Genomic DNA, 14161 nt, shown 5'->3' on the forward strand with positions numbered 1-14161 from the left:
ATAGTTGAAAATGGCTTTTTAAAAATAACAGCTACCTAACGACATTTACTTACATATGATCATTTATTTTAAACCACACATATCGGCTGGGTTCTATGGCTCATGTGTATAACCCCAGCCATTTAGGAAACCAGGGTGGGATGATCACTTGAGTCTAGGAGTTCAAGACCAGCAACACATTTAGAAAGAAACACATACTAAATTTAATTAATGTAATTGAATAGAAAGTTAAAAAAATTGTCCCACATATATAAAGATGTAAATGGTGTATGTTAATAGTCCAACAACCATTAAGTAAATTAAAATGGTAACCAAAGAGCTTCCCAACCACTCCCAAAGCCTCAGCACTGGGGCCAAATTTTGAAGGATTAGATGTCTTTCTTACATGAGTCGTTTAAAAAAGCAGAAAAAGAGAAAGTCACCAAACATTTTATGAGGCTAATATAACAGTGATGCTTAAACCAGATAAAGACATGATAAATGGAATTCATCAAAGAATAAAGATGAAAAATCTTACATTATAAAAGAGCTAAACTGCTGGGCTCAGTGGCTCACACCTGTAATCCCAGCCTGGGCTGGTCTCTAACAGAGTGAAACCTCATCTCCACAAAAAAGCAAAAAAAAAAAAAAAAAAATTAGCTGTGTGTGGTGGCATGCACCTGAAGTCCCAGCTTCTTAGGAGGCTGAGGTGGGGGACAACTTGAGCCCAGGAGGTTGAGGCTGGAGTGAGCTGTGATCATGCTACTGCACTCCAGCCTGGGTGACAGATCAGGACTCTGTCTTAAAAAAAAAGTGAATCCAAAATTGAACCCAATTTAATAATGTACTAAAAAAATAACATGATCAAGTTTAGGTGAAGAATTCAAAGATAATTATCAGAAAGTCTATCAATGTATTAGGATAAAATAGAAAAGTTACGAGATTATCTCACAGATAAATAAATAGCTTTTAATAAAAATTCAACATTTATTTATGATTAAAGACTTGCAGAAAAAAAGGAATAGAAAGATACTGTCTTAATTTGATAAAGGCTACATACCCTGAACTGATACCAAACAAACACCACACTTAACAGAGGAGTTTCATGTATAACCCCCGTTAAGATAAGACCTAGTTGTCCAGGAAGCCCACCCTATGAGCTGCTGCTTCTGCCACGGAGTAGAAGGCTAGGTTGCTGGAGAAAAGCAATCCTCCCACCTCCGCCTCCTAAGTAGCTGGAACCACAGGGGAGTGCCACCACACCAAGCTATTTTTTGTAGAGACAGGGTTTCACCATGTTTCCCAGGCTAGTCTCAAACTCCTAGACTCAAGCAATTCACCCGCCTCTGCCTCCCAAAGTGCTGGGATTACAGGTGTGAGCTACATCTCTGATCACAACATCACAGAGAAGACACAGGCATAAGAACTAACAGGAGGACATAAAACCACATTTGTAGATGACATTAAAACCATATTTGCACATAAAAATGAACATTTGCAGATGACACTAATCATCTACATAAGAAACCAAATGAAATCAACAAAGTATTTTGATTCATATCAGAATTCAACAAAAATGCTGCACATAAGAAAACCAGTATTATTTCCTCTACATAAGGAATAAACAAAAGAAGTATCATTCACAAAAATAAAAACTGTAACAGATGTAGAAATTAACAAAAGAACACTGGAGATCTTCAAAAAGAAAATTTCCAAAATCTAGTAAAAGATAAAGAGTTACAATAAATGTAAATATTAACATGTTAAGGCAATCAAACCTCCCCAAGTTAGATCTATATATTCTCTGCAATCCCAATAAAAATTCCAGCTGGAATTTTTTTTCAGATGCAGTTTTTCTCTTGTAGTCCAGGATGAGAATAATGGCATGATCTTGGCTCACTGCATCCTCTGCCTTGCCTGGTTCAAGTGATTCTCCTGCCTCAGCCTCCCAAGTAGCTGAGATTATAGGTATGCGCCACTGTGTGCAACTAATTTTGTATATTTAGTAGACACGGGGTTTCACTATGTTGGTCAGGCTGGTCTCAAACTCCTGACCTCAAATGATCCACCTGCCTTGGTGGTGGGATTACAGGCAGGAGCCAGGTGGGCCTTTTTTTTAAAGTTACCATCTTGTTTCTAAAAGGTCTACAGAAGAATAAAAGTTCACAAATAGCTAAGCCAATTTTGAAAAAGAACAAAGTGGGCTGGGTGTAGTGATTGGCACCTGCAATCCCCACACATTGAGAGGCAGAGGCAGGTAGATCAGTTGAGGTCAGAAATTCAAGACCAGCCTGGCCAACATGGTGAAACCCCATCTCTACTAATACAAATAACACTCTACTAATAATACAAAAATTAGCTGAATGTGGTGGTGTATGTCTGTAATTCCAGCTACTTGGGGAAGCTGAAAGGGGAGAAAAAAAAGCAAAGTGGGCTGGGCACAGTAGCTCACACCTGTAATCCCAGCACTTTGGGAGGCAGAGGCGGGTGAATTGCTTGAGTCTAGGAGTTTGAGACTAGCCTGGGCAACATGGTGAAACCCTGTCTCTACAAAAAATAGCTTGGTGTGGTGGCACTCCCCTGTGGTTCCAGCTACTTAGGAAGCTGAGGTGGGAGGATTGCTTGAGCCCAGGAGGCAAATATTGCAGTGAGCTAAGATTGTACCACTGCACTCTAGCCTGAGCAACAGAGTGAGACCCTGTCTCCAAAACAAAAAAGAAAGGAAAACAGGGCAAAGTGATTCTCCTGATTCAGCTTCCCAAGCAGCTGAGAGGAAACCTGCCATCTACGTATTAAGACATATTATTATAAAGCCACATAAATAACAGTCTATCTGTTTCCAGGTCACATTGACACCAAGAGCACAGATTAGAAAGTCTGGAATAAATACAGCTGTCCTTCAATATCCACCAGTGATTGATTGCAGGAATGCTGCAGACACCAAAATCTGTAGGTGCTCAAGTCCCTGATAAAAAAATGGCATAGTGTTTGCATATAATCTATGCATATCCTCCCTTATGGTTTTTTATTTTAATTTTTTAAATAAAATAAAATTAAACCGCTCTGTTGCTGTAGTGGCACAATCTTAGCAAAATCGATCCTTCTCCAATTAAAAAAAATGGAAACATTTAGGCCTAAGAAAGTTCTCAGAACTATAGGAAAAAAAATTACAAAATTACACTCTGCATGCATTAATTCAACATTAATTCTATAGTACTACTACTTAAGCACCATACAGAAAAGATTACTAATAGTTTTAAAAATTGGTTTTATAAAGATGATACCACTTAGTCGATACCTTGATCATATCGAACTGATCTCAAGCTTGCCTTTTCTTCTGGGGAATTTGTCTATTAGAAAATGCCAGCACCTCACAACACACAGTACCTTTCCAACTGATACAAGGACCCCGTTTTCTGTTTTGATCTTGTTCTTCTAATGGTGTCCTGTCTACCTGAATTCCAGAGTCCTCTCTGCTTAATGGCTGTTGATCATTTTCTTCGTCACTTTCTCCAGACCAACTGTGATTTAAAAAGAAATACACTTTAGCCTTACAAAGTATAACACTTAAAGCTATTTATATTAAAAGACTAAGAAGACACTGAAGAAAAGCAAAAATTTTGAAGCAACATGGAACAGAAAAACAAAAACCAAATGAATTTTTTTTTTCTAAATCTCTTGGAAGTGCCTATTACAGGAATGGAAATATAATTATTACTTTTTCTTTTTTTCTGTAACATTGAAACAATAAGGAATGGAATTATTTTTGGTGGCAAAAAGTCCCAAGATCACAGGTCCTTAAGAGATACTTATACTCAACCCTTTTAACTTATCTTTTTTCTTTTTTGGAGATAGTCTCTCACTTTGTCACCTGGGTGACAAAGTGCAATGGCATGATCTCAGCTCACTGCAACCTCGACCTTCAAGATATTCACGTCTGAGCCTCCCGAGTAGATGTGATTACAGACATGTGCCACCATGCCCAGCTAATTTTTTGTATTTTTACTAGATGGGGTTTCACTATATTGCCCAGGCTTCTCTCGAACTTCTGGCCTCAAGTGATCTACTTGCCTTGGTCTCCCAAAGTGCTGGGATTACAGGTGTGAGCCAGTGTGCCTAGTGTGCCCAAACAACGTCTTTCTTTAAAATCTATATTTAAAAAATAGACATAAGATCTTGCTATGTTACCCAGGCTGGTCTCAAATACCTAAACTCAAGCAATCCTCCCTCCTCAGCCTCTCAAAGTGCTGAGATTACAGGTGTGAGCCACCATGCCCACATCCTTGTAATTTCTTAATACTAGTGATTTGGTGCAAAATCCTAACCAGACTTCCATGATAAATGACTCTAGATTAGTTAAGAGTTAAGAGTGTTCCTGTTTTAGCTTAGTTGACCTAGGGTGGAAAGACACATTAAAATCATCTCTATTACCTGGTGTGTATTTAAATTTTTAATAGCAAAACTACTGTCACTCACAGATTGACTCATGTCAATCTGTGTCCATGTCTGGACCAATGTCCATTTCTTCACCTTTCATCAAATATTTTCCTAAGTCGAAATCATCTGTCTTTTCTAAAATGTGACAGAAGAACTTCATCAGCTTTATTATATCTATCTTTGAAAAAAATCTCAAGACTGAAGGAAAAAAGACTTAACAAGACTCAAAATAAAATACAAATAAACATTTAAAAATATTGAAACATTTATTAAATTGATATTCTGAAATGTTTAACATTTTAATTAACTCATTCTCAAAGGTGAGTGTTCCGCCTTCTCCTATGGTTTTCTGCCTTCATTCCTAATGGAAGGAGATGTTACTTTTCAGTTAGAGATTAGTACAATTTTTTCCTCATCCAAATTAACAAATACCTGAATTATAAAAATCCCTATCATATACTACACTGTGATTAACTTTTGTCTTTTTCTTAAAGACAGAAGCTATAACTTACTCACTTTTGAATTTCTAGGGCCTAGAATTCTAAATGGCCACAATTTTAAAAAATGCAAACATGAACTATTCATTTTTCTGATGGTTTAAAGCATCATAATATTAGAGCACAGCCTATGCAACTAATGTATATGTACACAGCATAGGCTATGTAAAACGTTTTGCCTTTTTTTTATCACAGCCAGCAATCTGTACTTAAAAGAAATAAAATTTCACTACTGAAAACCACATCTGATTCTATTCCAATAAATGGCTGAATGGAACACCACTTTACCTATAATTTAGGTACAGGTAATGTAGTGTTCCATTTTATGAAAGTAAATAGTAACCTCTACTGTCTCTCCCAGCTCTAAAATTATGAACATCTGCCTACTGTCATTTAAAAACATTAATACAAAAATAACTTGGGATTCCACATTTAAGTTTCTGTACTGTATAACCTATTTCACACATTGTATATTTTTATAAGTTACAGTTAAGAATTCAATTTACTACTTTGGAAACTTGGCATATTTTTAAAACAATCTGAAAGCCCTGTATTTCTATTATAAACCAACTAACTAGACACTTTATGGGCTATGATCATTAAGGTAACCAAGATTACAGGTTTTGAAAACCTAATCATTATTCAAGAAGATTTTTACTGAAATTAAACAGAACATTAACATTCTTTTACTAATAACCTCATTATGAATAATGAGCTAAAGCATTGTTTAATTTACATCTCCCATAAAGAAAAATAGGAGATCTCACTCCACCTGAATATCTAATCTCTGAAGTCTTAAAAAATTAGTTACAAGAAACCGGGCGTGGTGCTCACGCTTGTAATCCCAGCAATTTGGGAGGCCAAAGGGGGGGCAGATCACGAGGTCAGGAGATTGAGACAATCCTGGCTAACACGGTGAAATCCCGTGTCTACTGAAAAAAATACACACACACACACACACACACACACACAAATTAACCAAGCGTGGTGGCATGTGTCTTGGGGAGGCTGAGGCAGGAGAATCGCCTGAACCTAGGAGGCAGAGGTTGCAGTGAGCCATCATCACTCCACTGCACTCCAGCCTGGGCGACAGAGCAAGACTCCATCTCCAACGCAACGCAACGCAACGCACCAAAGAAATCAGTTACAAAAGAAACCGCATTAGCAATTGTATTAGGTGACTTACCTTGCTACCTGGCAGGAGCTGTGCAGGGATGCAGCATTCTAGCTGGAGTGGAAGCAGAGGAGACAGTAATCACAGGTTAAATCACTGTCCTGATATGCATTTTGGAAAAAGGAAAACAGAGTGAGAGGGAAATTGTACTGACAAGGGAGCAGGAATCAGTGAGAATACAATCTCTTAAAAAGTAAAATTTAGAGATGGAGTGATTACATCACCCAAGCTGGTCTTGAGTACCGCCTGGGCCTCCCAGAGCCCTGCGGTTGCAGGCGCACCCCGGCCCGAAAGAACCCAGTCCCACACTTACCCCGAGACTATCAGGAGAGCCTGGTCAGCGTCCGGCGGGCCCTGGCAAGGCCTGCGAGGGCTCTCCGACGCTTCGTCCGCCTCAGCCCCGTACCCCGCCCTAGCGAGTCCTGTTCCAGGGAACCCTCGCCCCACCGCACGCGACCCCCAACCCTGCCCGGCGCCGCCCCACGACCCCCGGCCCGAAGCCAAGAAGCCCCACGCCCGGAACCCCTGAACGGCGACCAGACCACCCCGCAACCCCCCACCCAGAGCCACGACACCCCACGCCGCCAACCCCTGCACCGTGACCCCATGCTGCGCCGCCCCGCCCCACAACCCCTGCCCAGTGTTGCGACCGCCCCGCGACACCTCGCCTGAACTGTGATGCCCCATGCCGCTAACCCCTGGGCTGCGCCGCCCCACCCCGCGACCGCCATGCCGCCAACCCCTGGGTCGTGCCGCTCCTCCCGCGACCACCCACCCCGTGCCGCGACCGGGCCGCGACCCCCTGCCCGGAGCCGCGACGCCCCACGCGGCGAAACCCTGCACCCGCACTGCCCCGCCCCTCGCCGCGAATGCCCGCGACCCATCGCCCCCTACCGCGACCACCCCGCGACCCCCAACCCCGCGCCGCGACCACCCCACGACCTCCCCCCCACCGAGCAGCGACTCCCCACGCCGCGAACACCTGCACCGCGCCGCCTGACCCCGCGACCCCACGTCCCGTGCCGCGACTCCACGCGGGCAGCGCGACCCCGCCCCGCCCCGCCAATCACCGCCCGGTGCCGCCACCGCCCCTCGACCCCCAAAACCACCCGGAGCTGCGACTGCCCCACAACCCCCCAGCCGAAGCCGCGACGCCCCACGCCTCCAGCCCCTGCACCGCACCGCCCCACCCCGCTCCGTAACCGCCCTGCGAACCCGCGCCTGGAGCCGCAACACCCCACGCCACGAACCCCTCCACCCCCCGCGCCGCCCCGCCCCGCGCGGCCCCGCCCCTCGTCGCGACCGCCTCACGACCCCACACTGCGAACCCCCGCCCCGCGACCCCCCACCCAGAGCCGCGACGCCCCACGCCACGAACCCCTGCCCCACACGCCGCCCCACCCCGCGCCGTACTCTGCGCCTTAAGTTGGACCAGGCAAAGTTTAGGGCAAGCTGAAAGTTGGGGTCTGTCTCCTCCTGGAGGCCGGCGACGCTCCAGACGAGATCCAGCAAGTCGCACTCCTCCTGCAGCGAGAGTTGGGGGGGGCGCTGTTCGCGCGAGAGTTCGGGCTCCCGCGACAGTCGCTTTCTGAGCTGGCGGTTTTCTCGCCATAGTTCGAGCTCTCGTGCCGGGCAACTGGTGAGCTGGCAGTTATTCTCAGGACAGTTCAACCTCCCGCTGTGCTGGGTGCTGCCTGGCGCTGTCCCTTGGCGGGGACTGGAGTGTGCATTTTCTGGTCGGTAGGTACATTTCCTGGGGCCTGGTTTAGGGGTGCAGAGACCTGGAGTCCGGTTTAGGCGTGGGGGGACCTGGAGCCTGGGGCGGGAACTGGTGACGCTGGGGCCAGGGCGATCCCGGAGGCTGTGCTGCCGGGGGGCTAAGTCCCAGCCCGCCACCCTGGCCAGCCCACGTTCAGAGGGCTACCTGGACCCCATGGAGGCCGCAGGGCAGACGCGGGCATGCGGGGTTCCTCACCTGGGTCCACGGCGGCTTGCGGGTTCGGGCACGGCCCAGGAGCATCCTAGGCTGAGTGAGTCAGTCGGGCAGGCAGGGAATGCGCCAAGAAACCCTTGGCCTCCTCTACTTCCTCTCGGGGCGGGGGGTCTCCAGCCGTGGCCGCACCCCACCCAGGCCTCTGCCACTCCCTCCTCTCCAGGGGCTTACCCTTGGGTGGCCCGCAGCCGCCGCCGCCACCAACGCCATTTCAATCTACAAAAGAGGCCCCAGTTAGCTGGGCATGGTGGCGCGTGCCTGTAATCCCAGCTACTCAGGAGGCTGAGGCAGCAGAATTGCCTGAACGCAGGAGGCGGAGGTTGCGGTGAGCCGAGATCGTGCCGTTGCACTCCAGCCTGGGTAACAAGAGCGAAACTCCCCGTCTCAAAAATAAAAATAAAAAAAATAAATTTTTGGCCGGGCGCGGTGGCTCACGCCTGTAATCCCAGCACTTTGGGAGGCCCAGGTGGGTGAATCTCGAGGTCAAGAAATTGAGACCATCCTGGTCAACATGGTGAAACCCCACCTCTACTACAAATACAAAAAAATTAGCTGGGCACGGTGGCGTGGGCCTGTAATCCCAGCTACTCAGGAGGCTGAGGCAGGAGAATTGCCTGAACCCAGGAGGTGGAGGTTGCGGTGAGCCAAGATCGTGCCATTGCACTCCAGCCTGGGTAACAAGAGTGAAACTCCATCTCAAAATAAATAAATAAATAAATAAATGATTTTTATAAATTTTAAAAATGTATTCCTTTTTGAAAACTGTAGTTGTATTATAACAGAAAATGAGCTCCAAACCATGAGATGCCTATGATCTAATATTTGTCTTTAAGATTTATGCTGGATTTGTTCATTTTTTTTCATGTTATTGAATATATAGAAACTTACATTAATATGTTTTTCTAACAAATTAAAATATTATTTTGTACTGACCTTTATTACTGCTGATGATGCTTTTGGTTTTTCTTGAAATCAGTTTTCCTAAAAGTGCTAATAGCCTGTTGTTTGTTCTATGTGGATATTTTTTCTCTTTTTTTTGTTTATGGCTTTTATTTCTTGTTCTTATGCTCAGTTGTAACTATTTTAAAACACATGACCATTTATACTTGTGAATAGGTAACTTTAGTCTGTTTGCATGCATTATGTTATTTTAAAACTTGAACTTATTTATTTATGGAAATCGCATCTTGCTCTATTGTGCAGGCTGCAGTGCAGTGGTGTGCAAATTCTGCAACCTCACTGCAAATTCTGCCAGCTCACTGCAAATTTTGCCACCTAGGCTCAAGTGATCCTTCTATCTCAGCCTGCCAAGTAACTGGGATTACAAGCATGCACCACCACACCCAGCTAATTTTTTTAAATTTCAGAACTTCACCGTGTTTCCCAGGCAGAATTCTAACTCCTGAGCTCAAAGGATCTGCCCTGACTCTCCTCCAAGTGCTGGGATTACAGACATATGCCATCATACTTGCCCACACATATTTTAATTTTATTATTTATGTGTCTTTTCTGCTTAGGATACATAAGACTTACTTAAACTAAGAAGTCATGATTGGAACAATTTGAAATTCTTCTTCCAGTCATTATTTTAAAAATACTGCCAGTTCCTGTCTTCTTTTAAAATTCTGATCAGATGTGTAGGCTTTGTAACTCTTTTTTTAACTGCCCAGTAATCTCTATCTTACAGTTTCTACTGTTTTTCTCTTTGCTACATTGTTTTTTTGTAATTTTATAAAATTTATTTTCAGTTAATCTAATTGCGTTTTAACTAATCCATCCAGTGATATATATATATATATATACACATACATAGGTAGAACATGTGTGTGTGTGTGTGTGTGTGTGTGTGTGTACTTTTTCCCTTTCTCCCCTTCCCAATGCAATTTCCTTATCATAATATTTGCTTATTATGTCTGTATTGCCATAGACTTGGGATAAAGTGTTTGCCCTTAAGGGTATTGTGTGTGTGTCTTTTTTTTCTCCCCTTGCATGTTTTACACACAGAACAACACATTAGAAAAACTTGCTTCCCAGATTAGACATAGATTTTGAGCCACAGAGGAATCTAGATGACAGCATAGACTCCTCGGATTAACATCTGAGCAAACAAACTTGGATCCTAAGACTTACCTTTATGTCTCACCAGTGACCTAGGATATGAGCATAAAAGATTCACCAGAGCTGCAACTTTTAACAATGCGTTACTTCCTGTTTCCCAATGAGGGCCCTTTCATTTCCTGCTCCTAATTCTTACACACACATTTGTGATAGTGAGGGGGTATGAGGCTGCCTTGGTGGATTTACAGGTGAAGACTTGGTTAGATGGTCCAGCTCTGGGCTCTCCTGTTTTACTTCTGGTTGCCTCTTGCCCAGTAGCTTAAAACATTGGGGGAAAATTGAGAACGGAGACAGTTTCTGCATCTTTAGAAAAGATTTAGAAACTGAAACAACTTCTGCATCTTTAGAAAAGTTGGTATACAGCAGAACATCTTTCTATCTTGAGAGATTCTGGCCAACTGACTGCGATAGGGGACTGTCTTTAGAACTTGAGTTTTTGGTTACTAGAGTCCTTAGTTCTATTAGGGTCTTTCACCAAAGAAATGATGTCACTTCTTGAAGGTTTTATTCTTCTTTCAATAAGACCTACTTTCCTTCGGTAGGACCTATGCAAAGGCTTTTCTGCACTGCTGACTGCTTACTGTTCTCTCCCAGGTTATACTAGTAGCTTTGCTCACTTAGGCAAACACAGCACCCATGCACCAATTCTTGAAAAAACTGAATGCAGCCAGAGTCACAAGTTTGATAAAGTCTTTATTTTTAACATATTAATTATGTGATCCCAGATATGTCATTGTGCCTCTCAGAGGCTCCACAGTCTTTCAATCCACACAATGGGGATTATGCTATCATCCAGCTCCAAGGGATCTCATGAGACATGTACAAAACAATATTAATGACTCTTGGGAGTTGATATTAAACATAGCTAATGCTAAACTTAGAGAAAGAAATTACAAGGGATGGGACATAATATAAACGCCTCTCAAACATATTTGAGTTTTATCACTTCAATCTTGAGAAAGTCATTTCCCCTCTTGATAATCATTTTTCAAAATCCATCATGAAGTCATTGAAATTGAAAAAAATGAAATTTAGATATTTTTACACTTGTCTTACCTTGGCACACGTAGTGAGCAGCCTTCATGATGACTCATAATAATTTTTATTTCCCAGCATACATACCATGTGAAAAAAGTAAGTAAGTGGTTACTGACTCACTGCTTATCAGTAGAATACACTTGAAAATAGGGAATATCACTTCCAATGTTTAATTATGAAAAGACTGTCACTTGGCTCTTATTTTATCTGTCTTGTGTTCTTCCTTCCTTTCTTTCTTTTGTGGTATACTTTGCTCTGGAGAAGCAAGCTTCAGTGTTTTGGGCTTTCCTATTTACAGGCTTGTGTAACAAAGAATGGAGGGAGTGCCCTGACCAACAGGCAAAAAGCAACCCTGACCTCAATCCAAACAATAATGCCACGGATAACCAGAATGAGCTCAGAAGTGCATTCTTCCCCAGTCAAACATATGTTAAGACACAGCTTCAGTCTCACGAGGACCTTGTAGACCCATTCAACTAATCTATGTCAGAATTTGTGGCCTGCAGAAAATACGACATAATAATACATGTTTGGAATTTTAAGCCACTACACATTGAGCTAATGAGTAGAATTATTTTTTCTAATTTTATTTACAGATTGCATATAGCTAGTGTACAAAAGTGAAATTTAATATTGGCATTTATCTTGTATCTTGTGATTTGTTGAATCGTTTATGTAAGTTTCAGTTGATTTTAATAAATTCTTAAGAAATTTTTACATATGTCAATGTCATTTACAATAAAAATTTGTTTTATAAATTTAGAGTTGTTTTGTTTTTATTATATAATTTTTCTGACTAGCACCTTTAGTTCAAATTTAGTAGAGTAGCAAAAGTAGACATGTTTATCTAGTCCTCAGACTTTGAGGAAAAGCACCCAGTCTTTAATCATCAAGTGTAATATTAGTGGGAGATTTTTATAAATCCTTTGCTGCAGTTCTAGTAAGTTTCTTATTCCTAGCATGTTAAGGGTTTTATAATGAATCAGTGTTGTGTGTACCGAAAGTTTTTCCTGTTTATGTCAAAAGGATCATTTTATGGTCTTCTGTTTATTAATATTGTGTATTAAATTACTGGTTTTTAGATATTAAGCCATTGCATTGGTTTTTAGATATTAAGCCATTGCATTTGTAAAAAATTCTATTGGCCATGGTGTATAATTATAATAATTACCATTATCTACTTTACTTTAGATTCTGGGGCACATGTGCATGTCATGCAGGGTCATTGCATAGGTGCATACTATATCCAGCATTTCTCCCCATGTTTTCCCTCCCCACCCTTCCCAACCCCCACTGTCCCTCCCTTACCACCCCACCTCACTGCCCCAGTGTATGATGCTCCTCTCCCTGAGTCCACATGTTCTCATTGTTTATCACCCACTTATGAGTGAGAACATGCAGTGTTTGGTTTTCTGTTCTTGTGTCAGTTTGTGGAGAATGATGGTTTCCAGATTCATCCAAGTCCCTATGAAGGACACAAACTCATCGTTTTTTATGGCTGCATAGTATTCCATGGTGTATACATGCCACATTTTCTTTGTCAAACCTGCATGTGTACTTCCTGAATCAAAAATAAAAGTTGAACTTATAAGAAAAAAGAGAAAAAATTAGACTGAAATAGAAGACTCCATGATTTATAATTCTATTTAAATGAAATTTAAAAACATGCCAAACTAATTCATAAGTTAGAATATTTGTTACCATAGGGGAAGAGAGGGCAATAATTTGAGAGGAAAATATGGGGGGCTTCATGAGGGTTTGTAACGTTATTTCTTGTGAGTACTTGTTACTGGGTGTGTTTCTGTAAGATAATTTATTACTGTATATAGGTTGAGTATTCCAAATGCTTGGAACTAAAAGTGTTTTGAGTTTCAGATTTTTATTTTGAATTTTGGAATATTTTTATATACACAATAAAATACATTATGAGTAAGACTCAAATCTAAATACAAAATTTATTTGTGTTTTATATACACCTGTACACATAGCCTGAGGGCAACTTTGTAAAACATTTTAATAACTCTCATGAAGCAAAATCTGTGTACATGAAACCCTGGGAAAACAAAGATATTACTATCTTAACCACCCATTTAGACAGTCTCTTTTGTTTTTTCTTTATATCATCATCCCTGACTCTGAATTCACATGCCAGTAATAAGTAGTTATTTTTCACACTTATTTACACATATGTAATTAACCATAAAAGGTATGACATAGCATTAATAGAGTGAGGAAATAATGTGTTCATGGTAACTAAGCAGTGCAGTAGAATTACCAGAATACCCTGAATCAGTTGTTAAACAACAGCAACCACAAACAATGGCAGGATTTCAGCCTTCATGTATAATACTAAAATACTGTATTTTAATTAAATGTTTACTGTACACTGCATTTTTTTAGGGAAAAAGAAACATCAGAAGCAGTTAAGGGACCCAGAGGTGAGACATCTAAAAATGAAGCAGCATTCTACTTGGTGGCTATTTTCAACCTTTCCCCCAGAGTTACTTGCCTTATGAGATTTGCCTGAAAGTTTCTCCCAGGTTTTGTAAACTGACATGATTTCTTTTCAGTTATGAACGTAGTCACTCTAGTATTCTAAGAGGCCAATCACACATTTTAATCACACATTTTCACCAGGTCATCTATAGGCACTTTTTCTGCAGTGTTGACAACACCATCTTCATCTTCACTATTAATTATGATATTTATTCAGAATCATTTTGTTTTATTCACCATCACTTAATGAATAAACAACTGAAGCCTTATTACCAATGCTGAAAACTTCTTCAATATCCACTTTTTCTAATTTAGTGATGGATATTGAAGGTATAATTTTTGCACATGTAAAATAGGTTTGGGTAAGTAGAAAAATATCCTTCCCTCAAGAAAAAAATATTCAAATTATAATTCCCACATACTGGGAAT

General features: G+C 41.7%; 2 long non-coding RNA genes across 16 annotated transcripts in view; one reads left to right on the plus strand and one right to left on the minus strand.

Moving 5' to 3' along the window:
- The window catches only part of LOC144582303 (uncharacterized), an 89890-nt gene extending 82249 nt beyond the window's left edge, over nt 1-7641 (minus strand). For 13 of the 15 annotated variants that reach the window (XR_013534765.1, XR_013534762.1, XR_013534764.1 and 10 more), the window contains exons 1-3: nt 7501-7641; nt 6100-6141; nt 3367-3500 (exon numbers count right to left, since the gene is read on the minus strand). This is a non-coding gene — a long non-coding RNA (uncharacterized LOC144582303). Of the gene's footprint in view, nt 1-3366; nt 3501-6099; nt 6189-6400; nt 6520-7500 lie in introns of those variants that run through there. The other 2 variants (XR_013534770.1, XR_013534768.1) reach the window with 2 other exon arrangements.
- A 95-nt stretch (nt 7642-7736) lies between these two features.
- LOC144582304 (uncharacterized) lies at nt 7737-11953 on the plus strand. The gene is made up of 2 exons (XR_013534772.1): nt 7737-7827; nt 11535-11953. It is a non-coding gene; the product is annotated as an uncharacterized LOC144582304 (long non-coding RNA).
- Nucleotides 11954-14161: the final 2208 nt, after the last annotated feature.

This window comes from Callithrix jacchus, chromosome 4 (genome assembly GCF_049354715.1).
Source record: "Callithrix jacchus isolate 240 chromosome 4, calJac240_pri, whole genome shotgun sequence".
In the NCBI taxonomy this organism is placed as follows: domain Eukaryota; kingdom Metazoa; phylum Chordata; class Mammalia; order Primates; family Cebidae; genus Callithrix; species Callithrix jacchus.